We start from the raw sequence: 27,350 nt of genomic DNA on the forward strand, positions 1-27,350 counted from the left end.
GTAAAGACATTGTGCTAAGGAGTTGGCAGGAGCTAGCCTGCTTCATGATCACATTTTATGTTTTCTTCATTATTGCACCCTCCTGCACTCTGTGGTCACTTTTCACAGAGCATCATTATTGTTTATTATTTATCCTTGTACAGTTTATGATTTCTTTTATAAAGGACTTATGCACTGGATTGATATCTGTAAACACATTCGTTTGTCTGTGATTGAATTGACTGACATTCTAAGAACGTTCCAATATTCACATTATTAAATGAAACCTAGAGGGAAATCATTGCTTTCTGGTTACAGTATACCCTATCTGCTTTAGGTATATGGGTTGCTTCTGTGGTGATAATCAGATTACCATACAAAATTCCTTTAATACTAGACCTACTAGTATTGGCAGTGCTTGTTACTTGCTGTAACTACCAGCCTTTCTCCTGCTCAAAAACCCTCCAGCCAGATGAGAGACTATAGGGAAGGGAGCAATCCTGTGACGGCTTTGTCAAAGGAAGTGTGATGTCTCGTCTGCTATCCCTGGCTTTGGTGAAATAATGTCTACGTGACCGTATTAAGTAACACCATTCACTGTCAATCATATTTACCCTACATTGGCAGTATTAGGGACACTTCAAGAGCGTAGCTAACATAACATCATTGCCAACAGAACTGTTTACTTCACCCTCCCTACCTGGGGTACCACTATACCGAACTAACCACTTCTACTCGCTCCCTCACCTCCAGAGCATTCAGACTTTCTCTTCCTGCTCCTCGCCAATAGTACTTTCCACCCAAAAGAGCATCGTTTAAGCAAACAGAGAAATTAATATTGGCTTGTCCTTGGCTTTCTTATATTTTGGTTTATGTCTTATTTACTATTTGTCTGAACCGCCTCAACTTTAATAAGTGGGCTCCTGCACCATATAATGTTACTGATGGAAAGGTTTGTCCTGTTGGAAGCAGGGAGTTACAATATTTAGAATAAGCGTGTGAATTGAAAAAGTTATTTTTTTATTTTTTTAAACATATCTAACTCAACAGTTGCCTCTAAGTTTTAACAATGCGTATGAAGTAGCCATGGGCCGATTCCGTAGCGGTTTATTCAATTTTCCTTAAACACTTGTCAAATACTAAGACGAAGGCAAGCCACTCTCCAGATTGAGGGCAAATCAAGTCTCTTCTGTCCGTATATTTTACAAAGGTACTGCTACATTATAGACAATTGTGTTTCCCTTATTTTTTTTAAGCAATTGTGACTTATTTTTTGACATTTTTGGTCTAAATGCAGACTGCGTTCTAAGATTAATTGTTACATTTGCATGTTCATTTTAGTACTTTCAACTGCATTTTTCTTTATCTTTTTCTTTTGCTTTAATTTAATTTGTCAGTTTTACTAAAGCCGGGTCTTGGAGGGGTGATGACAGGTGGCTCAGATTCCACTGTAGTTGGGACTTTTAAGAAATCCTTGGGAGATATGACACCCTTAGAAATTCGAGGTGTTTCTTGCACAGGCCTATGCTTCACAGTATGTCCTCTACGCACCCCCACAGTCCTTTGGGAGTGTGGCTGGCCCGTGAACCACAGCTGGGTGTGGTGTGACCCAGCATTCTCGAAGACCTTGCAGGCATAAATAAAGGCAGAGGGGTCGACGTGTGCTGAGCTGCACCATTGTCGTGTTCCTTTGTGTTTCCTTCATGTGCCACCAGCAGAGCACTAACATAACTTACTAGATCAGAAATTCAGGCCTTCTTGAAATGTGCTTCAAATTGTCCCTGAATCTTGCTGGTTAAAACTAGGGCACCTTACAGCACTTAATGGAAGCAGAACATTTGGAAAATTCTATATTGCGAATGAGTTTAGAAACCTTTAACTACCAGTAACCTTCTTGAATGCCCTTTGATAAAAGGATTGTGCTCAGCCAGTACCACCTTGTAGGAGTTAGATGTAAAAACTACTTAATCGTGAAAACATGGTCTCTGCAAAGACTAATTTACAAAACAACAGAAGCGGGTTGTGCCCTCTTGAGCCAAGGAAAGTATAATTATTGGTCCAAACGTTTTTGCCCAAACTGCCCACAAGTACAAGCGTAACAGAAGCAATGAATACATATAAGCATAACTCCTCTTTATTTTTGCACTCCCCTACACCCTCCTCAAAGTAATAGCTTATTAAATAAAATAGTTTACGTGTTCAGTGGCAAAAAGTCATTAGCTCTAAATTGCACATTATGATGGTGTATTGTTTTTTTTTGTAATCATTAATATTTTTAAACCAAATAATGCATGTGCAAATGGTCAATTATTCCTTAAGGTAATGTTTCCATTGCAACCATTTGTCATACCAACCACGCCATTGATAGGTCGCCTCCTGCTCCTTCTGTGCATCAGACAATGCATTCTCATATGGTCATTTATTCCTTAAGTTAATGTTTCCTTTGCAACCATTTGCCATACCATCCACGCCATTGATGATTGGTTGTCTTCTACTCCTTCTGTGCATCCCTGTAATTGTTAGGGTAGATGCCAGTATCTTGAACAGTGTTTTATTCGCCCTTTGACTATAAATGAATAACACTGTCATACAACTGAGTTATCACAGGTCTGGTGTGCAACTGAAAGCCTCTATACTTTGCATATCTCCACTTCTTAGACAGCAATGACTGTTTCTTGTAACATCATCTCAGGCACCCTTATTCAGCTGGATAGAGCAGCTTCCTCCTTATTGGGTTGTAGTAGCAACAATATATCAGCTTGTATCGCAGCTACAAGCAAAACAACATTCTACCGATTTGGTTGCTTGTTATTTTCTTTGGCCCCAATTACAAGTTCTGAAGAATAGACAACATGTGGTAGATATCATTATACCATTGTTATGTATTTACTCTGTGTAGTAATCGCAGTCTGTCCACGTTTTTAACATAGAAATGAGGCATCATTTGCAGAATCACTAGTTGACAAACTGTATTCTAAAAGTTTTCCCTCTTTTCCAGAGCCTAGTTTGATCTTCTGGAATTTCTCAGTGGAAAACAGCAAAGGTGTGGTAATCATCACACAATTTGTGATTTGTTTTATCCATTCGTAAACTTCTTTCAGCACAATGGTCGAAATTTAACACCTTGCTTGTAATGATGGGCATGGTCTTTGTATCCATTCCTTGAATGTGATGAGTGTTTTTAGACCTTAGTAGCTAAAGTCACTTGTATTCAGATTTGAAATATTGTCAGCTACCTAATGGCTTCATGTGTGTAGCATGGATGAAAGACCAAATGTACTATTGAATTAACTGAAACATTTGTATTCCTCCGGTCCACAGTCCTTTCTTTGTTGCTGGGAGGGTGTAATTCACACCTGCAAAATAGTTTGCCAAGTTTTTAATTTTTTTTTCCACAAAGGCCTTCTCCACAAACTCAAATTGTAAGGACGACTAGTTGCTCACACTAGAAAGGACACATGCTAAGGTGTTCTCTTCCAATGCTTACTTCGCATCAGTGGAGTGAGATGTTAAAGGCAGTTTTTTTTTTTATCGATTTGGATCAGACTTACAACCCCTCCCCCCCTTATTCACAATTGCCTATTACTTTTTATGAATGTTGGCTCATTGGTTTGATAATGTCTGCGTGGTTTCTACTTTCCATGACTTATAGTGTGGCAGACAGGGTAATCACTAATGTCCTGGCAGATGATTTAACATCTCCCAGACCAAGACTACTATGCCCGACATATTTAAAAATGATTGTAGGGCAAGGTGGACTAGGACTATAACTTTCAAAGAAATTCTATCTTTGATTGGGAACCACTGTACGATCTGGAAGACCGAGCATGTGAGCTGTTCTTGAATTCTGAGTTATTTTTAAATCAAACATGGAGCAGAATTTTGGTGAATTTGTGTTGTGATATAATAGCTTTCATTGAGGCCAGAAACTTGGAATTTCCATAATCCAGTTATATTGTATCTGTGCAGTTATAATGGCAGAAGGGACATTCTCTTCGAGAAAACGAAGCAGGCTTTTTACACATTTTAATAACCAAAAACAGGTCTTAGCTAAAGTTACTACTGAACTTTGCAATAAGAGATTTTGAATCAATAATAATCCCTAAATGCCTTACTGAATTTGATGGATTACGTTATGCTCCGATCTTGGAGGCAAATTAAATTTTGTGAACTGTTGGGGAATAAGATGAGTTCAGTTTTAGTTGGATTTATCTTCATATAAATCATGAACCTTCAACATCTTGTCAACTGTAAAACATTTGCAAATTCCTGATTGGGGGGAAAAAAAGGCCTGACCTATGGATTTTTACATAGGCGGCGTAGCACAGAACGGTCTGTAGCGTGGTGTGGAGATTTGGATGAGGAAAATAAGGGAAAGATATTGAAAGTACCTGGGCTCTCATGAAGTGTTTAAAGAAAAAGTGGTTCCTAAGTGTGAGGGGTTAAAGGTGTAAGTGAGCTAGTCAAAAGGATTGTTAAAGATACTATGCTTCAAGAGAGGGACAAAAACAAAAAGCAAGCAAGAGTGAGTGACCATAAAGTTAATCAATAGTAAGCAGTGGCTGGACTCTAAGTTCACGTTGAGTTTGTGGTATGGTCCACAAGAGGCTTTCACTTCCAGACACCTAAAAGCTGTCCAGTAGGCATGAGCTAATTAACGAGGCAACGGGCCTTCTCCATGAATGTACCCTGGATCTGGAGAAACCTATGTGTCCATCAGGACTGCCTCAACTCTGCTCTTATTTACAAGAAAGCAGAAGAAGCACATACTTCTGGAACACCACGTTTTGGTGCAATAACAAGAAACCAACATACCAGCATCCCCTCCAATCACAATTATTTACATCTGTGCTTTTGACACTTTACATTGAAATGCATTTTGCCTAGTTGTGTGGTGTGTAAACACCACATACCTGCATGCAAAAAGAGGATAATGCAAGTCACATAGGAGTTCTGTGACCTTTATAAAGCAACTGTTCCTTTAGCATTCCACTATTTGGTCACAGAACTCCCAGGTGACATGGTACATCCTTATCGCATGGGAGGGTGCATCTGGTCGCATATCTGATATGCACGTTGGTGCTGCCCCGAGTTGAATCACTATGTGTGGACTCTGATTTGACATAGTCAGTGGAACTTGCCGATCTTTCTACTTGTACACTTCTGGGTTCTGTACCATTCCCACATCCTGCACACGGTTAGTTGTTTCCTCATGTTGTCCTTTCCAGTAAAGATGGACCGCTCCTTTGTTTGCATGTCTTGTATAAGTAACTCCTGTAGGGTTGCTGCTAAGACCTAGGTAAAGATTGGAAGTGAAAAGTGCCGATGTTTGCTTTGACGCTGTCATCATAGTCGAGCTCTCGGTTTGAAGAGAGCTCAGTCAATCTCTACTTTCTCCAGCTTGCATCGCAGTGCCAAGCTGTGCAAACAACACCTGTGATTGGTAGTCCCGAAGACCTTCCTCAGAAGAAGTACACCTGCATTTCTCAAGTCTTTGCTTGTGCAGCTGGGGTGATTTAAGGTTGATGGCCCTTGGGTCACTATGCTTGTGCAAGCTGGTGACTGCAGTGCTGCTCACACCGGCGAACACGGAGGTCTGCAAGTTCCTTGAGCACATCACTGAGACAGGGCCGGCCATTATCATGGGCAAGCTGGGCCAAGGCCCAGGGTGCCAATATTCTGAGGGGCGCATGGAGCTGTGTGTATTAAGGTTATGTCATCAGCAGCACCCTTCTCATCCTCGTCCAGTGTTGTCCCTGCCTGCTCGTTTGTCTGATTTGCCAGTTTAAAGCAGTTTTAGTCCTTCAATATCACACCGTGGGTGATGTTTTTAACTGCCCTTTACCTCCTTCTATGCCCCCCTTCCTCCTCTCAACCATGCTCACACACATCAATAAAACCATCATCTGCGTACGGCACCTAAGCTATTGGTGATCTAGGTGAGCTAGGGATGCCCATGGATGTTTCTGTTAAGGAGCCAGTCCCTGCTTATCCAGGTACTGACCAGTGAACACAAAAGGGATCGCCTGCTGCCTCATTTAATTCACCACCATCAGCTAGAGCTTCAGACTTGTCCTCGCTCATGCCCAGGGCGCTATCTCCACAAAGGGCGGCCTTGCTGTCAGAACTAGCCAGGAGTAGCAGTAGCTAGCCCTGATGTGTCCTATGCCACCCTTGGCAGAGGTGGGCACAGAAGGCAAGCGGAGCTGGGCGATGCTTGCTTTTGTCAAAGGTTCGGGACAGATTTTCAGGATCCCCACTCGCTGTGATAATTATTTGCATTTGGTGCATGCAAATGTATGTTTTAATATCACAACAATCTGCCATGGACTTGGCACTTTTGGATTATCCTCTGTAAATAGAAGGCAGTTAATGGGCGAGAGCAGGACAAAAGGCCAAGCTTGGGATTTCATCTGGCTCAGAGTGTGAAATGCCTCTACCCCTGGCATTTTGGTGAATGGATCCCATGTTTGAGCAGTATAAGTGAGCCAGCACCAATGCATCGCGGTAGTGGTTTCATGGTAAGGGCTAATAACATGGGGATGGTTCCTTTGGGGGCATTAGAGGACGCGGGATGGTAGTTGCTGTGATCCCCGCGTTCATCCACCATTTCTATTACACCAGTTTGTCTCTTTCATGGTGGCATCGGTATGGCAATGCCAGACCTTCCAAAGGCGGCTAGAAGTCGGGGGTTATGGTGGCGGCGGGTGTCCGCCTGCCAGATGCCCGCTAAGCCCAGTGACCTACGCGCACCCACGGTCTCATTCAGAAATCCCACTTCAGCCTCTGCCGCCTCCCTCGTCCAGGATCCCCCAACCTCCGCGGCAGAACCTTGGCTGGAGGGAGATTAATCTTCAGGGGATTGCCGCAAGCTGCTTTGGCCAGCAGCCCGGCCTGCAGACGTGTCTCTGCCTCTGTCGGAAACCCCAGGCCTCCAGCAGTCCGGGGCCCTCTTTCAGGCGGAGATCTGTCCTTGGAGAATCACAGAGGTCCCCTCGTTCGCCAGTGTGTGCCCAGTCCGCTGCCACAAGCGTGACAGCAGGTCTACGTTCTCTTAGAGGGCACTCGGGTGGTTCAGCTGCATTCCCTGGGACCCGAGGAGTCCTGTTGCCTGCAAGAAGCTGGGCGTCACGGTATTGCCATGCAGTATTTATGGGTAGCATTTCTGCAACCAAGTAATTAATCAAGGCAGACAGAAACACACTTACCGACTTCATGCCTCTCTAGGGTGAGCACATCGTGGAAGCCAAAACACGGGATATTTAGCAAACATAGGAGTACAAAATTGTCTCTTATCAACATAAAAATACACAAAACGAGGCACTTGTGGACTAAATTAAATGTTACGTTTAAACTCAGCCTTGAGTGTGTTAAGAAAATTGCTTTCTGATAAGAGCTGCTATCTCGTCCTGCCTTGGGACACACAAACATGCCTCCTGCTTTCAGTGGAGCCGCGTTAAAAACCGGGTCACGTGTTAATTATGCCGAAATCTGCCAGGACGGCTGGTCAAAACCCGGGACTGGCCTGGCAAATCCGGGAAGCCTAGCCAGCCTATACTTTTCCCTACTCTAACATCGGCCACCCAGCGCCCCATATAAATTACAAAGCACGTGCACGAGTCTGATACAAGGCAGGACACTTCGTCAACACTTGGTTTGGGTATGTGGGGCTGCATACATAAATGGGACCGCCCAGGATGTGCTTTAGGCCTCGCAGCGCCATGGAAAGTGCTACATAGTACAGTACACTTCGGAGAGCCACTGTCTCCTTCAGTCTCACACACACGGCCTGTAAACTGCAGCGTCGCTCTCTTTGGGATTCCCCAACAGCGGTTGCCTCGGGCCATGTTGGATGAGGCCGCCAGGCTGATCTATGACGTGCACATCAAGCGCCTTGCCTCCTATGCATTAACTCATTTGAGTCTTTTTTTCATTTTTCAAAGTTAATATTCTTCCTCGTTTATCCGGCAAAGTGGACTTGTAGCATAGAAAATACCAGTTCATCTATCTCCCTATGATCTACCCCACCCCCAAAAAAATCTGATAATTCCTGTGCTGTGAATGGCTTCGGTTGAGCTATTGGTGAAGATGTTTCTACCATCTAAACCGACTGGCATAGCTCAAAGTTGACGCAAGGAGCTGTTGTTGGGGCTTGGCTGGCACTACCCATTTGAAGTTACATTACAAATACACCTTTTTATTTGTTGCTAAGGCTAGGCAAATTTTCTCTTTTTTGTGCGTTACACATATGCGAATTCTGATGAAATTCAGAACAATTCACTCCCGTTTACCAGAGAAGAAAGGCCAATAATCCAAGGACTGACAGGTTCAAGCAGTTAATGGGGCTCCATGGAACTCTTTGTGCTTGGGAGAACTGCAAAATTTGTCTGTTTCTCAGGTTTGAAAGCAGAGTGAATTTGGGTAGGTTTTAGGTTCAGTTTTTGCTCCACAGGTGACGTGGTAAAGTCAAAGTTGTTATGGTTGGAGAGGGGCAGGATTTTTTTTTTCCACCATGTTGAGCACGTCAGTTTTTCTTCAAGGACAGCTTGTGCCCCAGATTACCACTGACTTCTGGGCTGACAGTTTGGACTACAGGAACACTTTGCTTTTGTTTCTGCTGTTTTTATAGTACTCGGTATTGACTAGTATATGTATGAAATTGGGGTTGTAATGGCCGAAACAATTTGATACTCCCAGACTCTTGTCTGTTTGCTAACAGCAGGATTTACTGGGAAAATATGGAAAAACTCTAGTACTAGTGATGGTCATATATACATCAATAGTGGGCCTTCAGGTTGCCATCTCATTTTAGGAATGGGTTCACATCTCCAAAGGAAGAATAACTTAAAACAAATAAGAGGCCAATAAAGCTGCATGTATGATCTAGTGCAGTCACTGAGCAGAGCTCTTGGGGACACCCTCTTAGATCACCATAGGAGGAGATTTTTTCGCCGGTCACCTTCCTGCAGTTATAGTGGCCACAGAGGAGCTGCTGCAGAGTATTCCGTTGACGTCTTGGGATAAATCAAGCTTCTGGCATTGGCGTACAAAGTGAACCTCATCACCCCCCCCTCCCCTCCCCCCTGTAGTGCAAACTACAGTTATTCTTCCAAAATGTTTCTCAGGTTGGCATTGTATTTCCATTTTCCAACATATTCCTGGGGGAATCTCTTTTTCAAAACTGTAAATGGGTGGATGCAGAGAACTGACTCACTATAGGCAGGGCAGCCAGCAAAGTATTTTAGTACTTGAAGGATAGAGTGAAAAGGAGAGGGATTTGAGGTGGGGGGAGAGAGGGGTGTGTCTGTGTGTGTGTGTGTGTGTGTGTGTGTGTGTGTGTGTGTGTGTGGTGTTTGATTCTGGATCTATTTGGTGGTAATGCTTTGAGAATTGTACTAGCTTGTTTATTTACTTCATTTGCTCTGCAGTTGTTTTCGAAGTTACTTTTGACACATTTTTCCCATTTTTGCTAGATGTTTGTTTCTTTCAAGATGGCGTATGATGAGTATGCATTGAATATTGTTGGAATAGTCACTAAACTTAGACGTTTGATGGATTATTACTAACACATTTCTGCTGCCACTAAAACACTTTAATAGTGCCGCCTTAGTGGAGGGGTGGTGTTGTCTGTCCAGGGAGTCCCTGAGTTATTCAGTATAATTAGGACAATTGCTACTTGCGTCTCTGGAGAATTCTGCTTCGGTTTGTTATTAAGAAAAATGTCAGTAGATTAATTTGCAGGAATGTTTCAGATTTCCCCTTCACTTTTTATTTGACTGTTTTAATATATTTTGTGTATGTTTTATTTTTTTCTATGCATCCTTATACAGGCTATTGCAGCTAATCTATGGATTTCATAACCTAAGACAGGAACGCTCTTAGACATACCACATATTGTTTGTATGTACAGTACAATAGGATCCAGCACTCTCTTAATTGATGCCCTATTTTTGGAGAAGGTATGGGTTACAAGAGAGGTGTGGAACCTTTATATTAACCTCGGAAAGGTATAGTTCATCAACAAACAATAGTTAAACCCATTTTACCAAAGGATTAGTCCATAATTTCACATCAGAATTCGAGTTAGCATATCCGAGCCAAGTTTGTGATTCAAGTCTGTTTTATTTCCAAGTCCATAGATGCAAGACACAAAACATCACTATGGTACACATGGATAAGGAGCAAGTGCAAACACGTGTTTCGCCCCCCAGTGGTTCATAAACCTGGGGCTTTCTCAAGGCAATTCAAATATTTATGAAATCTATTTTTTTTTAAAGAGCTTCTTGGTCATATTGCGTCAAAAAACAGGTCTTAAATGTTGTGTGTGTTCGGGTGACCACCCATCCGTAAATTTCAGACTGTCTGTAATTACGCCCTGTCGTCCGTTGTCCGTGATGAAAGGCTTAACGGATGGCATTTGTCCGTAATTTTAGCCTTTCACCAAAAGGACAACGAACAGCAGGGCGAGATTAGGGGCAGATCAGTTTCCCCAGTGGGATTGAAAGTCAGGGAGTCTCCTGTGCTCTGAGGGAGGGAGGGAGGGGCAGACAGATAAGAAAAGGCCTCTTGCCAGGGGATCTCCTTTCCTAAAGAAATGCAAATGTGCGCAACTGCTAAATCTGCAAAGGGGCTTGGAAACATTAATTGACTTTAATCAAGAAAGTCACTTGAAGCTTTCTGATGGCAAATATATTTTCTTTTAGAGAGGTAATCGGGGTGTTTCAAGGTGAGCTGTGGAGTGTGTGGTTTTAATGTAGTGTTATAAAAAAAAAAAATGTTAGTTCTAGGTATAAACTGTACATTATTCAAACCTGTATTTGAAAAGCACTTTTTTTTTTATTTAACTTAAATGTATTTGCGCATTTTGTAGAAGCCTATATTATGAGGTAATTGTATTTATATAGCACTTACTAGCCATGGCGAGGCGTCAAATGCATGTTTAGAATAAGGACTACACATTCACAGCTCTTTCAGGGACCTCAGTACCTCATAGTACTAACAAACATTGGAAAAGCCAATAGGTCTCGTCTATGCAAGAGTTATTGGCTTTGCCAATGTGTTTTAGCCATGTTATACACCAGAGTGGCTGCTGTTCATGGCTAAAAGTTAGTGCCATTGTTGTGAAGAGTGGAGTAGAGTGTCATAGGAGCAGTGGCGTAGAACACAGTTGTACAGAGTATAGTGCAGTTGTTTAGAGTGCATTGGCGTAGAGTGCAGTGGCATGAAGTAGCATGGGACAGAGTAGAGTGGCATAGAGTACAGTGGACGAATTACATGCAATAGAGTGGCAGAGAGTGCAGTAGTGTAGAGTGGTGCAGTGGCATAGAGTGCAGAGTAGACTAGCGTGGCAGAGTGCAGTGGTGTAAAGTGGAGTAGTGTATAGGGGTGCAGAGTAGAGTATAGTGCTGTAGAGTGCAGTTGCGTATAGTGGAGTGATGCAGAGTACAGTGGCATAGAGTGCAGTAGTACAGAGTAGATTGGTGTACAGTACAGTGGCAGAGAGTGCAGTGTTGCGGAGTAGAGTGTCCGTGCAGTGATGTAGAGTGGCACAGAGAGCAGTGGTGCAGAGTAGAGGGCAGTGGTGTGCAGTTGTTTAGAGTGCATTGGCACAGAGTGCAGTGGCATTGAATGGCATGGGGTAGAGTAGTATAGAGTGCAGTGGGGTAGAGTGGCATGTAATAGAATGGCAGTGAGTGCAGTAATGCAGTGTCAGAGTGCAGAGCAGACTTATGGCATAGAGTGCAGTGGCGTAGAGTGGTGCAGAGTATAGTATAGTGCCTAGAGTGCAGTGGCATAGAATGCAGTAGTACAGAGTGGTGTTGAGTGCAGGGTTGTAGAGTGTTGTCAGTGCAGAGGTGTAGAGTGGTACAGAGAACAGTGGCAAAGAGTACAGTGGTGCAGTGCAAAGGGCAGTGGCATACAGTGAAGTTGTTTAGAGTGCAGTGGCATGGAGTGCAGTGGAATAGAGTGTATTGTGCAGACTGTAGTAGTACAGAGTAGAGTGGTGTAGAGTGTAGTGGCGGCCAGTGCAGTGTTACAGATTAGAGTGTCAGTGTGCAGTGGTGTAGAGTGCAGTGGTCGGAAGGATACTGTAAATGAGGCATAGGCAAGGGAAGGGGAGGGAAGAACTTAACCTGCATCGCCTAAAACAAATAAAGCCAGAAAATTGTAAAAAAAAAAAAAAAAAAAAAAAAAAAACTAAATGTGAGTTACAAACCACAAGGCCAATGGCGAGCAATGGGTGGAATGCATTCCCAAGGAAGCACTATGAATGTACTTAAGGACAGCTGTGGGATACTTTTTGGGGAAAGTCCAGTCTTTTAGTCCAGTCCTTATCTTGCAGAGGTTTGGCCACATCAATCACTCAGGTAGTATGACGAGAAGACCTGGAGTGGTTTCCATGTTGCAGGAAAGGTCTGTACACCCATTCCATCAATTTGCAAACCAGTTCCTATGGTGTAGAGCTTGTGGCATACCTCTTGTAGGGTTAGTGCTAGGTGGCAGACATGAAATAGGGCATTTAATGATTATTTAGGGTGGTTGTAAGTATGGAGTTGACCGGGGTGAAGAGGATAGTCTACCACAAGGGTTTGGAAATGTTGTAGCTCGTCGTCCAGAAGCAAATCCTCTAATTTTAAGACACCTGCAGCCTGCCACTGATGGAGTTGCTCTGAGCACAGCCGTCCTGTGCTCGTGGGAAGGCTTAGCAAAGGTAGTGCAGGAGCATAGGTTTTCTTTGTGTCAGTGAGTTTACAGGTTCTAGCAAGGCAAGAGAAAGCTGTGCATGATAACTCTGGATGGTGATCCGTAGAATGGTCAGTAAGAAACAATGAGCAATGCATTAAGCCTTCCTAAAGTCTTTACTGATAAACCCCATCTCATGCAGGGAGGTGGGCAGAAAGCCAGAGCGCCACCCTTTGGACCTTTGCAGCAGAATAATAGCATTCTAAGTCCAGAAGACCTAATCCACTCACAGTCATGGGTAGCTTTAGAGTGGAAAGAGCTACCCGACGGCGCCGCATCGACCAAATCAGATGGGTGGCTCGTCTGGGGAAGGACGAGCAGGGGAAGGATCCCAAAATAATACTATCATTGGGGTAGCACACCATCTTCACTAGTGTCACGTGGCCCACTACAGAAAACAGAAGAGAAGACCAAAAGGCAAACTGGGCTTGGAGGGACCATAACGGTCTACTGAGATTTCCATCCTGCAAATCAGTGGGAGAATGGAAGATATTAATCACTAGGTATCAAACAGTAACTGGTTGCCATTTCAATCTGAGATCTAATTGTATATAAAGGGGAAAACAGTGCCATATGTTAAAGAAACATGAATTACATTTTAACATTTTTACATTTTGTTTGTTCAATTTACATCCCAAATATTTTGAAGATTCTATGTGTACTTGACACTTATGGATAACCCAGATCACTAATTTGGGTTTTGCTCAATTTCAAAACCATTTAAAGACATGGAGAAAGCGGGTAATTGCCTTGCACAACCTTGACCCCTGCTCACCCTTCACAGGCACGAACAGCGGACCATTGCTCCAGAAGAGTTTGCCAAGGTGGATGGATGTTGCTTGTTCTACCACTTGACAGTGCCTCTTCTTTTTCTCCTGTGTGCAGAGACAACTCCCCAGGTACCCAATAACTTCCGATAGTCTTGGTGGACCCATCTTGTCTGATTTTAGGAATTGTCCTTTGTTCTTCTCGTCCTTATTTATCCAGTTCTTAGCAACAACCCTTTGCATCATTTCCCGTGGATCTCCCATTTGATCTCAATTTCTTCCTCTTCTTTTATTATCTTTGATTGGTAGTCTGGGCTCCCATTTCTGATATAAATGTAGAGCCCAAGACATACACTCTAGTGCTGTGAGACTACAGACAAGTTGTGGGTACCTCACATCCTGACATTAGGTGTGAGACTGTCGCCCACACCATCTACCCTGCCTCATTAAAAAAAAATTGGGTCGAAAGTTGGGACGAGCCACATGTTTTTGTTCAATTTGGTTACTTACCTTAATGTTTCCCAAACTGTTTGCCAGGGGTTTTTAAGTGTTCAGAAACATAATCAAAATGTTGCTGTTTCTTTCTTTTCAAGAAAGATTTGGTAGATTTGGGTATGGGTGATGGCCTTGACATAGTACTGAACGGCAATAATTTACTACTGAACAAGGACGTAATGTGACACCTGAATGCAGCACACCAGGAGACAATCACAAAAAGACCACAGTGAATAAATAGTGCTATGTTAAAAAAGAGTAAATAAATGCACTGTCAACATAGTGAGGCATGGTCTCTCTTGGCTGTGTAGGTAAAACTGACGTTTGTTCTTGAATTTTTGTCCTGAATTTTGACCCTTTGTCCTGAATTTTTTACAGTCCTGTCCAGAATTTGCCTCAATGCCAGGTGGTCACCCTAGTTTGTTTATACTTTTGAAAGACTTTTAATCCTTATCCATAGACCCCCATTCTCCCTCTTAGATATCCTCCCTCCCTCCCTCCCTCCATGAAATAAGCAATTTCAACATAACTCGAGAACATGTCTTTTTGCAGCACACTTTTTTTCAGTAACCCACAGTGTACTTATTACAGTGTGAACATACTTTCTGTATATGAAGCATCTCCGGTAACGTCTCCGGTAAACTCTTTCTCTCGGTTACTGGATTTTTATCTTAATGACACTGAGTGTTGGATTTCTAGTGTGGTTTAACGAGGCAGGGAAGTGCTGACCTTCAAGTGTATATTACTTGGTGAATTGCTGGGGATTATTATTTACCCGTATGAAAGTGAGTTGGGGAAAAGTGAAGTCTTCATTCAACCCCCCCCCCTCCCCACAATAGTCTTAAGTTTCAGTCGATGCCTAGCTAACGTTGAACATTTTTTGCGTTCAAAACACATAATCTATCCTCAACGGATACATTAATAGGAATTTTCTTTTTTTTAAGAAACATTGGTTTTGTATGGCTGGACTCGGCAGGAGTAGGACTTCCTGTAGTGCACTCTAGAATCTTTGCGGCAGTAGTAGGCTCTTGAGTACATTAGCAGTGGGTACCATTTGAGAGGGTTACTTCAGAGCGCCGTGGTTGTGTCTGCATTTGTAAGACTTCATTTTGCTGAAATGAACCAATCCAAGCCAACACTCATGTATTGTGGGTTGCAACCCTGTTGGGTGTTAAGGCCTAGCAAAGCTTCAATTTGTCAGCTGCAAGGCATTTCCTGAAACGCACGTTGTGAGATTACACACCACTGCACACATTGGAGCCCTGGACTTCAGCGTGCACCCTCCATGCTTGAATCGTTTGAATGCAAATTCTTAATGTTGTGTGGCGGGGTGCTAGTTTCTGTACATACCACATGGCCGTTTGCCTCTTTATGCTTTTTGTACGGTGTAGTGTTTTAAAGTTATTGCACACTGGGTCGTTATGCAGGCTGTAGCTGCACCTGCGGCATAGGGGGCACCATGTTTTCAGGGGACCCCCTTTCAACCCAAAACAAATGAGTACTTGTGAGATGTGGGTGCCTCCGGGTGGGAAGAGGGGGTAGAGGAACCCTCGCCACATTCTGGAGGGGATCCCATTAGGTTTCATTATTCCTCTGCTTGCACACAAACTTTGAGAACGGATTCTGAAAGATAAGACTTATGCAGTTAAAGGTAAATATTAGCTGCCTTAGGATGGTTCCATTGTCGTTGTTTCAAAGCGTTTACCTCCTATAGTTATATTTAATCATTTTGGATGTGTTTTGCTTCCGTTCTTAATGCATTCGCCGTGCTGCTCTCACGCTTCCAGTTCCAACCATGAGTTTGAAATCTGCACTGCCTTATCAGAGCAAAATCTTACATTGTCTGTAAGGTTTGGACCTCAAATGGGGCTTGTGCTGCTGTGTGCCACGCCCTCTTCTCCTGCGGCGGAAGGTCACCTTGCCGAGTGGTGCTGCAGCCAAAAGGCCAAGGGGCTCCTCCCACGCGCGCATCTTCCTTTGCACACCCCACATGAAGTAGCTGGCCACAGTTTCACGGTTCAGTGCGCTGAGAGGGCCGCAGTGCTGAGGCAGCTTGGCGGGAGGTGTGAGATTGGCTGCGATCGGTAATTGCTCTGCACGCCCGCTGGCTGCCTCTTCAGATGCTGGGAGCTCGGCACAAGCGGCTGCTTTTTCTGACCTAAAACGCAGTTACTGACATTCTCTTCAGCAGTCTGCAATTTTTATTCATCAGACCGTAGGAGAATCTTTTACACAAATGACGCTGTTTAGATTTTCCTTCGGTGCACATATTGTTCGTGGACGTGTCAATTTTGATAATTATACTGAGCAGAAAATTTTCATTTTCATGAATTCACATTCCTGTTTCTTCTGCTTTGAATCTTACTCTGATCCAGCCTGCATACAATCTGTACTGCACCTCTGCCTTGTATAATTTTTATGAATTTACTGTTATTATCTTTGAGATTTTAATTTCTTGCCACAGGTGGGCGCTTTTGAGGCACCTGCAACGACTTTTAAGCAATTGTTTAGGCACTTTCCAGAGAAGCATGCTATTTATGGCATCCGGAATCAGCAGTCTCCCAGAAGCACGGATGTCTGTTGTTCGTCTTTTGTGTCAATGGCCGAGTCTTGTTAACCAGTCAGAATGGAACATTTATTAAAAAGCACAACTCACCTGCCTCCCTTCGCATGTATCATTTCACGCAATCAAGTTTTCAGTGTGCAAAAATAAAGGCGGGAGAAATGTGGACTGAGTTACTTTAAATAAGATCACTCGTCTAGTTTCATTCATTTTGGTACTTTTTATGGTGTGAGCTGCATAGGAACTAAAAGGACCAATCTTGATATTCTTGTGAGAATGGAGATATTAACCAAAAAAATCGGTGACTGCGCTCATACAGGTGTGCTATGGAGGAACAGGCAGGAAGATGAACATAGGGCTTGTTACCCAAGGATGAATGCTGTAGTTGGGTTTATTCCATTCACACTCCTTTAGTTTAGCTTCTGTTCTGTTTTCAAAAGAGTAGCTTGTTACAATCCCGTGTGCATATAGACGGCGATCGGGGTAAGTGTGGTATCTATTACCCCTCAATTTAGACAGCAGGACCTTAATTTTCTAGGACCCTGTGGCCATGTATGGCAAGATGTCATGAAAGATGTAACATTTTTTTCTTCAAACCCTTGGCTTTCTTACTCCCCAGTGGATTAAACTACAGATTGCAGTGTTTTTGGTCCTCCTGCGCTTTACCGGATCCAGGGAACATCGCTACCTAATACTTAATAGTATACATACCAAAAGATCTGAAGAAAAAAAAAAAAAGGTAAATTAGTTAGAAATAAAGTAGGCCGCACACTGAAAGTGTCATAGAAAAAACTTTGGCACTAAGGTTTAAATTAAGTTATGCAAAGTTAATACACGCTTTTGAAAGTTTGACTTGCAGAACTTGTTGACATTTTCATGATTTTGTCTACCCTGTCAGTCTGTGATATGTGATGTTGTTCAGAAATATATATATATATATATTTTTTTTTTTTTCCCAAAGAGCTTGGCAATGGCTGGCCTGTGCTGCACACTGCTTTGTGGCTCAGAAGCTGAGCCTCCTTTTTGTGAACTGTCCTCCCATGAACGAGAGAGGTTGTCAGTTTATTCTCCAATGCCTTATCTACTCTGACATTGTCGCTGGTCCAGATTTGGGAACGAGGTGAATATTTGAAGTAGCCCTTCACAAAGGGTTGTTAATTTTTACTTCACTATGAGATTCTGTGACACTGCTCGTGGCCTGAGTCAGAGTTTGATGGTAATTGAAACAGCCCAAATTCTGGAGGAAATGGTAAATATAGAGTTGAATCAATCAGACGAATACCCTCCACTGTAATTGAGAAAATCAGTCGGCCAGAATCTCCTTATTTAGTGTTCCTGCAGACAGTGGGGATTTTCAGATCACACCGAAATCGGATTCCAGCCCATTGGATGGCTCATATGATTGCATTGCCTTGTGCAATAATCCACCCCGGATTCGCAGAATCACCTGGCGTTGTTCTGCTTGCATGGAGGGGAGTGGAGGTTGTGTAACTGCTGGGTCTTCTTCCCAGAATTCATATTAAGAGGATTTGATAGTTTTCCTATTCTGGTGATGGATTGTGCCCAATGTCTTGCAATGCCTGCCATCGGTAAAACAGGGAAGACCTGGCTTAGCAGTTTGGGCTGGACTGTTCCCATGGGGAACAGGGTCAAGACTGATTTGCATATGGCTGGGTCTAAACTGGTATGGCACGGCAAGCAAAAAAACTGATGGATTAAACCCAGATCTGTGACTGGGGGTGAATGTTTGATTTGTTCTGCATTCCGTCCATCATCTGTTGTTTCTGCGCTGGTAGTTGTGACATCCTGCTCTTAACAGCATCTATCCACACTGATTTCTCTGTTAAGTATTGCTGCTTTTTCTCCTCTTCAAACCTGCTGAACAGAATGTGCTTGCAGGGAGAGATGTTATCTTCTTTCAGTGCAGGTGTCGGTATCCTAGATTTGTGTTAATGATGCTTTTTGGTGTCCTTGAAGCATGCCCCCTCTTTTCTTTGGTTCCATGTTTGTAGGAGTTGGACAGGTTGTTCCACATTCTTATTTTTCTTTGGTTTTACAAGCTGGGTGTTTTCATGTTGTCGCTTTAATGCTTATAAATCTACCTGGAAATAAATACTAGGCTTTGCAAAAAAGTCACTGACTGAATAAGATGATAATATTGGTCACATTTCTGTATGATGAAATCCTTTTAGCAGTCCGGTATGATACTTCCCTGCATGTTGTATGTATTTGAGTATTCTGTTACTTTCATTCAGCATACAAGAACATCTTTTGAACGTGCAGAGTTTCGTGTGTCCTGTTTGGATAAAATTACCCAATTGGCAACTTTTCAATATTGACCTTCAGTATATTTCCTTAATGTTGCCTTGGGTACCTGCACTGACCTCACCAATGACAGAAGCAAGATGTAGGGCTGTGGCAGCCATGCTGTGTTCGTTGTGGGCATTTGTGTTCATATATGGTGTTTTTTCTGTACAGTTGAGAAACCGAATACAACCAGAACTGAAGAGCAGGTCTAAAACGTAACTGGCAACCCCATCACAAAGAAGCACTCTTTGGATTATATGAAGTGTGTACTCATGTGCTTGTTTGTTGCTGAGCGCATCTTGTGCTTTAGGAAATCTGTCTCCCTCTAGGCGGAAGGGACAGTAGAACGGTGTTCCTCTGCTTCTGTCGAAAGTAAAATTATTGTTTCATAACGAATACATTTTTAGAAGCATCTGGTCGGATACATTTTGTATCCGAGTAAGTTAAAAGGACAGCATGGTGCACCACTGCTGCGTAATTCCATTGGCCCTTCCGAGAGGTAAAATGTCATGTTGTAACTTTTGAGTCTACACCATTTTCGAAAAACAAGACTTGGAGACTGCATTGGAATACCTTTATGCATATAAGAAGGTATTGCGATACCAACAGTGAAATCCTCTTACCATTATTTAAGCCCCAGGGTAGTCTAGGCAGCAATGCTGGATAAAACACGTGTTGGCTAGAAACACTTTAAGGAAATGAGAATTAAAAACCACTTGCTTGAAGAACTCTAACACGGGCTCTTTTCTGGTGTTGCTGGGCAATGTACTCCAAAACCCATAACCCCGTCGGAGTTAGAGGCAGGGACTTTGTCACCCGTGTGAAGTGCTTAAAAAAGAGAATTTTAGAAATCTGCAAATAGTAGGTGAAGTGATCTATTTGTCCTATCCCTGTTTGAGTAGCCCAGGTTCAATAAGCGTTTATCTCTGCGCTTTTTTAATAGGAACTTGAGGCCTACTCCGGGGGAGGTGACAAGGAAGCAAATTTACCCTGCTTATCCTTAAGGGGGCACTTTCATTCCCACCCATCATCAGTATTCAGCTCTATCAAATCTGCCTAAGAATGATTGAATTGGGGGATTGCTAGTGGCTAACGAGTTTAGGGGTCTCAGGGGTACAAAGTATAGAACATTCAATTGGTTACATTGTCACATGGTATAATTTTCCTAGGGGAAACCTGGTCCGCCAGTAAGGTTTTTTTGTGATGGTTTCACATGTTCTACAGCCCCAGCTATTGCCTGACCACACTGCGAGCTCACCTTGGTATAACCCAGGGATGTGGAATTCCTATCGCCCGACGCCCGGGACATCTTGTTTGGGGTCAAGGGCAACAAGATTTTATGTTTACTTTGTCCTTGGTACAAGTAGACCCAACCCTCTGCAGCACAAACCCTTTGGCTGCCTGTTTACAGAGAGTGGAACTCTCTGCAGTTGAGGTAATGTGTTTCCAGAAGATAATGCTGTTCGAACTTGTATTTATGGTTCATTATTTGAAAACCTTCATTATTAGGGTGAGTGCTGTAAATAAATGTTTTAATGTCACACTTCACTACTGACGTTGGTTCAAGTACAAAAAAAAAAAACGTGTATACACATGTTTGAAAAGTTTAGGCTATGAGGCTAAGTATAATGCTCCCAGAATGCTCTCTGATTATATGCAAATGAAGTGTCATTTAGTAAAATGTTTTGATGCATGCTAGTATTTCCCAAAAATATTTCTAATGGAAAATCAGTGTAACCATTTTCAACACGATTATGGGAAGCATGAAAATAAACAAACACTGACAAAGCCAACTGATCTGACATATTTTTATAAGTCTTTTAGTTTCATCAATGCGTGTCTTTTTTTGACATGGCTTTTGTAACACTTTATTGTTGTGGGAGCTACCAGGTCCTCAACATTGTAACAAACACTGGCAAAAACCCCCCAAAACGTTTTTGAACTCTAAAAGCACATGTTGCCACCAGTGGCATAACAAAGGCCCGCAGCCGCCCTACAGGGGGCCCCTTCAGCACAGCACCTGCCCTGAGTGAGTCTGGAGAGGGGGCTCCTCCATGTTCTTTGCAAAGGGGCACCCTCCAGTTTCATTACGTCACTGATTGCCACTGTAGTTCCTGACACTGAACAAAACTACTTTGTGTGCCAATATGCTCCTTGTGGAAGAGAAGAATGCGATCACTCACAGTAAAGCCAGCTGAAAGAGAGAGAAATAGAAGTTTAATAAAAACAAAATGTCTAAGTTAACACCAGACCTAATTAGGGACCAAGACCCACATGTAGGTAGCTTTTTGCATGTCGCAAACAGCGACTTTCGCTGTTTGCAACGTGCAAAAAGCACATTGCGATGCACAAACCCAGTTTTGCGATTCGGTAACCTGGTTACCGAATCGCAAAACGGGTTTGTGACTCGCAATTAGGAAGGGGTGTTCCCTTCCTAATTGCGACTCGCAGTGCAATGTAGGATTGTTTTGCGAATGCGGGCGCAAACCAATCTCAGTTTGCACCCATTTCAAATGGGTGCTAACACTTTCACAAAAGGAAAGGGGTCCCTCTGGGACCCCTTCCCCATTGTGAATGTCACTGTAAACATTTTTACAGAGCAGGCAGTGGTCCTGCGGACCACTGCCTGCTCTGAAAAAATGAAACAAACGTTTCATTTTTCGTTTTTGTAATGCATCTCGTTTTCCTTTAAGGAAAACGGGCTGCATTACAAAAAAAAAAACTGCTTTATTGAAAAGCAGTCACAGACATGGTGGTCTGCTGTCTCCAGCAGGCCACCATCCCTGTGAGGCCGCCATTCGCAAGGGGGTCGCAAATTGCGACCCACCTCATGATTATTCATGAGGTGAGCATTTGCGAAGCCCTTGCGAATCACAGATGGTGTCAGGGACACCATCCTACATTCGGATTTGCGACTCGCAATTTGCGGGTCACAAATCTGAACCTACCTACATGTGGCCCCAAATTCTTAAAGAAAGTCACAAAAGTGCACCCATGGTATATGTCGTACCCCTATAAAATATTTGTGAACTGTATTTTAGCATGGGTAAATACGCATGTGTAGATTTGCTCATGTGAAAATCTATTGAGCATTTGCAAGTTCATTTTCCCTCCAGCCACTTTCTTCCCAACCATGGAAGAAGTTCTAATTCTGCCATTGTCAGGAGTAAATGTCCAACCTTTCTTATTATGGGAAAATATTAGAGAGAAGCTGGTGAAAATCTTTAAAACATGCAGGTTAGTAGGTTTGCAGACTCAAAGGCATTCCAGCCCTGGAACTATTGCTTACTGCTTCCTCCAGCCCCAGTATGCAGATCTGCAGAAAGGTGGAGAAATAAGGAAATTGCTACAGTAGGGATTGAAACTGCTAGTATTCAAGCCCTACTATGGTAGTAGCCCTGGCATAATCAGAGAGGCTATTATCAGAGCTCTTACATAATGAGATTGCTGCTATAATTTGGCGCCACACTACATGGCACCAAAGGGACAAGTAGATCTTTTTACAGGACAAGTAGATTTGAGAAGCAACCTGTCCCGTGGACAAGTAGATATTTTAATAAATTCCACACCCCTGTAACCTTATGGTGTAAACAACTTTGGAGTGCACAGAATGCCAAATTCCCACTAATTGTGATCTGTTCCAGGTATTTCATTTGGCCTGGAATCATTATTTTAATATGTTGGCTATTAATTAAAACAATTTTACTTCTGATTTCAACCCAAATGATACTCTACTTTTTGATTTTACAGATAATCTTGCTTAGTGGTATGCAAGTGTAGATAAGGGGTTTAATTTAATACTCAACGGAGATTTTAATTCCAAACTAGGAATGATTCGTTAGCCAGTGATGCGTGTATTTTTAAGGTTGGGGGTCCAGAAGTAAATTTGCAGGTTTGGAATCAAAGGGCTTGTGTTATATCCTTATCTTTTGAATTTTGATCTCTGAAATGCCATCAAATTTGTTGACACCTTATATCCTGGTACTACCACATTTGTTGGTGAAAGCGATCAGTCTGGAATTTATTATTTCTTTGTTTCAAGGCATCTAATAAACCGAATCTTGGAGGGGGCAGTTCAGCCCTGCATTTACAGTGATCGTAGCCCACGTATTATCTCTTTGGCAAACACTGGAGGGAGGTCAAAGAAAATGGGCATAGATTAGTTTGGAACACAGCAGACTTGAAGGACATCCAGTGTAAGCTTTGCATTGGTCACCTGGCACTGGTTGGTATATGCCTCAGTTTTGAGTGAGACCCCTGAGCACTGTAAGATTTTTTTACAACTAGGTCACCCCATTAGGGCTCTCTTAGCCCCCTCGCCAACATCGCCCGCAAACACAACGTCAACATCATCTCCTACGCCGACGACACCCAGCTGATACTCTCCCTCACCAAAGACCCAGCCACTGCCAAAGCCAACCTGCAGGATGGAATGAAAGACGTCGCACAATGGATGAAGCTCAGCTGCCTGAAACTGAACTCTGACAAAACGGAGGTCCTCATCCTCGGTAACTCCCCATCTGCCTGGGACGACTCATGGTGGCCCACGGCCCTGGGCACCGCACCCACCCCCTCAGACCACGCACGCAACCTCGGATTCATCCTGGACCCCTTTCTCACCATGACCAAGCAAGTCCGCGCTGTCTCATCCTCTTGCTTCCTCACCCTTCGAATGCTCCGGAAGATCTTCCGCTGGATCCCTGCCGACACAAAAAAAACTGTTACCCACGCCCTCGTCACAAGCCGCCTGCACTACAGGAACACTCTATACGCAGGAACCACCGCAAAACTTCAGAAACGTCTTCAGCGCATTCAAAACGCCTCTGCACGCCTCATCCTCGACGTACCCCGCCACAACCACATATCCGCCCACCTGAAACACCTGCACTGGCTCCCCGTCAACAAAAGGATCACCTTCAGGCTCCTCACCCATGCACACAAAGCCCTCCACAATAAGGGCCCCGAATACCTCAACAGTCGCCTCGCCTTCTATGCTCCCACCCGTCATCTTCGCTCTACCGGCCTCGCCCTCGCCGCCGTCCCTCGCATCCGCAGAACCACCGCCAGAGGCAAATCCTTCTCCTACCTGGCTGCCAAGACATGGAACTCCCTTCCTGTCCAACTCAGGACTACCCAGGACCACCTCGCCTTCAGGAAGCCCCTCAAGACCTGGCTCTTCGAGCAGTAGTAACAACACACCCCCCCCCCCCCCCCCCCTCCCAGCGCCTTGAGACCCTCATGGGTGAGTAGCGCGCTCTAAAAATGCTTGATTGATTGATTTTAAAGAAGCCAATGAGGCCCAGGTTAGAAAGCCAGCAATCCTCTTTTGACGATGCCTGTACAAAAGGTGGTACTCAATTACACAGTGCCCTACATGCATACTCGAGGGACTGAGCCATAATTCCTAGTTGCAGGAGAGAATATAAGCAGACTCTGCGTAAAAGGAAATTAGATCTTCTGTATGATATCTGGGACAAACTGGTTACTACTTGCAAAGCAAAAGATGCCAGAATGTTCTGGCATACTGTAATTAGAAGCTATTGAATATTGGTAACATTAGATTGACTACGAGCATAGGCCCAGACCAGTGGGAGTCTCATTTTAGTAAGATATACCATTCTGAGGGTTCTGTGAGGTAATAGATCGGGCTTGGTCTGGATTTCCTCTTGATATTGAATTTTCACTGGAGGATGTTTCGGAAGCCATCAAACGTAGCTCCTTAACTAAAGCCCTCGGGCTGGATGGGGTTCGGATAGATCTTTATAGACCTACCCTTACCTGTGGGCTCCTCTTCTCACTAAATGCATTACCTGGCTTGTAAATCAGGACTTCCTCCAAACTTTGAGAACAGCCATTATTGTGACTGTGTTTAAAAATGGGAATCATCAAAACCCTAGTAGTTACAGACTGATTTCTGTCTTAGATGCCATTGTGAAGGTCATAGTTAGGATCATTTTGGAAAGATTAACTTCAGAGACTGCTGAAACTGGTGTTCTCTCCCAGTTACGATATGGTTCAGAGCTGGACTAGGGGTGAAGGAACATTGCCTCAATTTGCACCTTCTGACAGGCAAATATACCATTGTGAAGTTCCATCCACCGTGCCTTTATGGACCTCTTGTGTGCTTTAAACATTGTGGTTAGCACTGTTTTATACTGGAGTCTATGGGGTTCAAAAAGGGACTTTTGGGTTTCCAGTGTGCCTTACACTTTGTTTTTTCAGCCTCAGTTAGATATGGATTAAATGCGAAGTATGCTGAGTGGTTCGGCCTGGGTCTGGGAGTCCGGCAGGGCTGTGTCCTTGCTCCAGTTGTCTTTTTATTATATGTTAATGATCTACATAGTTGTGGCTGCAAAGTGTTGTCATATAACAGTTCTTAAGAATGGTCAATGCCGTCTTACTGTCCAGAACGTCAATTGGGATTTAAACCCTGTTGAATACCTTTACTGAATATAGATGGCCACATTGATTTTTGGAAATTATTCTATGTAAAACCTTTGTTACTGTTTGTGGTCCCAGGAATTCTTAAGTCCGGTATTTGATTACCAAGAGCAAATGAATTGTAATAATCAATGAGTTTTCGTTATTTGGAGTTTACCTTCATTCGCAGAACAGTTGGCCCCATGTATTGCGAGGACAAGTTTACGCTTTATGAATTATGTAGTTTTTTTTAAAATCTGGCATCGACCATAGGTAAGAAGGCAATTTCCCCCATTCTGGAAGTATACAGAATAAAACATATACCTGTTTTTAACCTATGGCTCAAGACTTCTGGTGTGTAGCAAAGTTAGTTGCTTGCAAGTTGAGGAAAATAGAGCCTGCAGCCGCCTTCTAGGCCTTCCTCAGACTTGTTCTACCTGTGACACCCATCAGGAGCTTGGACTTGATTATTTTGAAGACCATATTAATCTGGCCCCCTCGTGGTTATGGTGCTCAATTAGTGTAATCCCCACTCCTCGTTTAATGAAGGGGTTATAGACTACTATTTTTCTTGTGACTTGGGTTATTGGATCTCTTGGTTTGATTACATTAAGCGGTTGTGTACCACTTTGGTCAGACCAACCATCTTTTCAAAGCTGCAAGAGACGACTAAAATTGAAAAATCTTGGATCAGAATGTCCTTTATGAATTTTAGGCCGCAGGAAATGGAGGTTATGGAGTTAATTAAGCCTCAAAATCGAGAATATGCTTTGATCCAAACTTTACCAGGCTTGGAGCCGTATCTTGACCTAGTAACAAATACCTGGCCTAGGACGCTTTTAACTAGATTTCGATTGGAGATAATTAGATGTCATATTTGCTTTCCTTTACAACAGTACGATTCTTCTAGCTTCCTGGATTGTCCTTGCGATGAGAGATCCCCACAAAGTCTGCTCCACTTTGCATTTTTGTTAATTTTATTGTAGTTTCATGAAAACATTTTTCATTCCATTTTTGAGGGGTTTGAGTCTGCAAAGGTGTAGTGATATCCCCAATTGCTCAATACACCCGAGGTCTGTTTTAGTGTTTGTATTTTCCTCAAACATGCCCTGTGCGTTAGGATACTTATGTCCTTCTGAATTTGGAAGTGGTGGCTTATTTTTAATGTTATGTTAAACACTTTACTTAGTAATGATGCTCAGTTTATCATTTTATAATGAGGACAATCACGTTGTCAGGTTTTTATTATTTATTATGTTTTTGTGGACTGACCTTGCTTTTATTATCATTATCTAATGTTCAGATAAAGCTGTACAGTGATTGAAGTCATGTATATTCAAATCCGACAAACAAGGATCTAAGGTAGTTATTTGTGTTCCCAAAACTAATTTGGAATATCACTGATGGCTTTAGGGTCAACCCACAAACCATTAACAGGGAGAACAGAGTTGGCTATGGTTCAGTTTTCAAGTCATGAAGAAAATGATTATATCTTTCAAAGAAGAAAATCAGTGAACATTGAGAATTGCTTGCTTGCCAGGTGCATTGAGCTACTCTTAGAGTATGTCTTTCTAGGTGATCCAAAGTTGACGTATAAAGAACACAGAGGCCTACCCTGGTTCCTTAAACTCATTTCTACTATTACTGAGGCAGATCCTCAGTAGGGCTATGGCTGGTATGATTTTTTTTTTTTAAGTAGTGCAGAGAATTACTCTGGATCGAGAAACTGATTTTGTAAAATTACTGATGCACATCTTCAGCTGAACTGTGTGTTGTCTTTTATAAGTATTGCAGAGGCTTTCTCTAGTTCCAGTTAAGTAGGCTGTGTTTGCTGTGATTGTTCTCAGTAGCTCTGAGGATTATTCTGGTTACAGAAATTACTTTGTTGTGTTCCTGAAGTCAATCCTCAGTAGGATTAAATGTAGTGCAATTTGTTTGAGGAGTGTTGAGGGATAGCCCAAACCAGTAACTTTCTCTGGTTCTTTAAGTTGTAGGCCAGATGTGAACTCCAAGAAATTATTCATACACTGGCAACTCATGTGAAAACATTCATTGATAACATAACCTTGTAAGTT

General features: G+C 43.0%; 1 protein-coding gene across 4 annotated transcripts in view; it reads left to right on the plus strand.

The window, feature by feature from the left end:
- Positions 1 to 27,350, plus strand: part of PIP5K1C (phosphatidylinositol-4-phosphate 5-kinase type 1 gamma) — a 199,937-nt gene that overhangs the window by 19,178 nt on the left and 153,409 nt on the right. The window lies entirely within an intron of this gene.

Source organism: Pleurodeles waltl, chromosome 12 (assembly GCF_031143425.1).
Source record: "Pleurodeles waltl isolate 20211129_DDA chromosome 12, aPleWal1.hap1.20221129, whole genome shotgun sequence".
NCBI classification, from domain to species: domain Eukaryota; kingdom Metazoa; phylum Chordata; class Amphibia; order Caudata; family Salamandridae; genus Pleurodeles; species Pleurodeles waltl.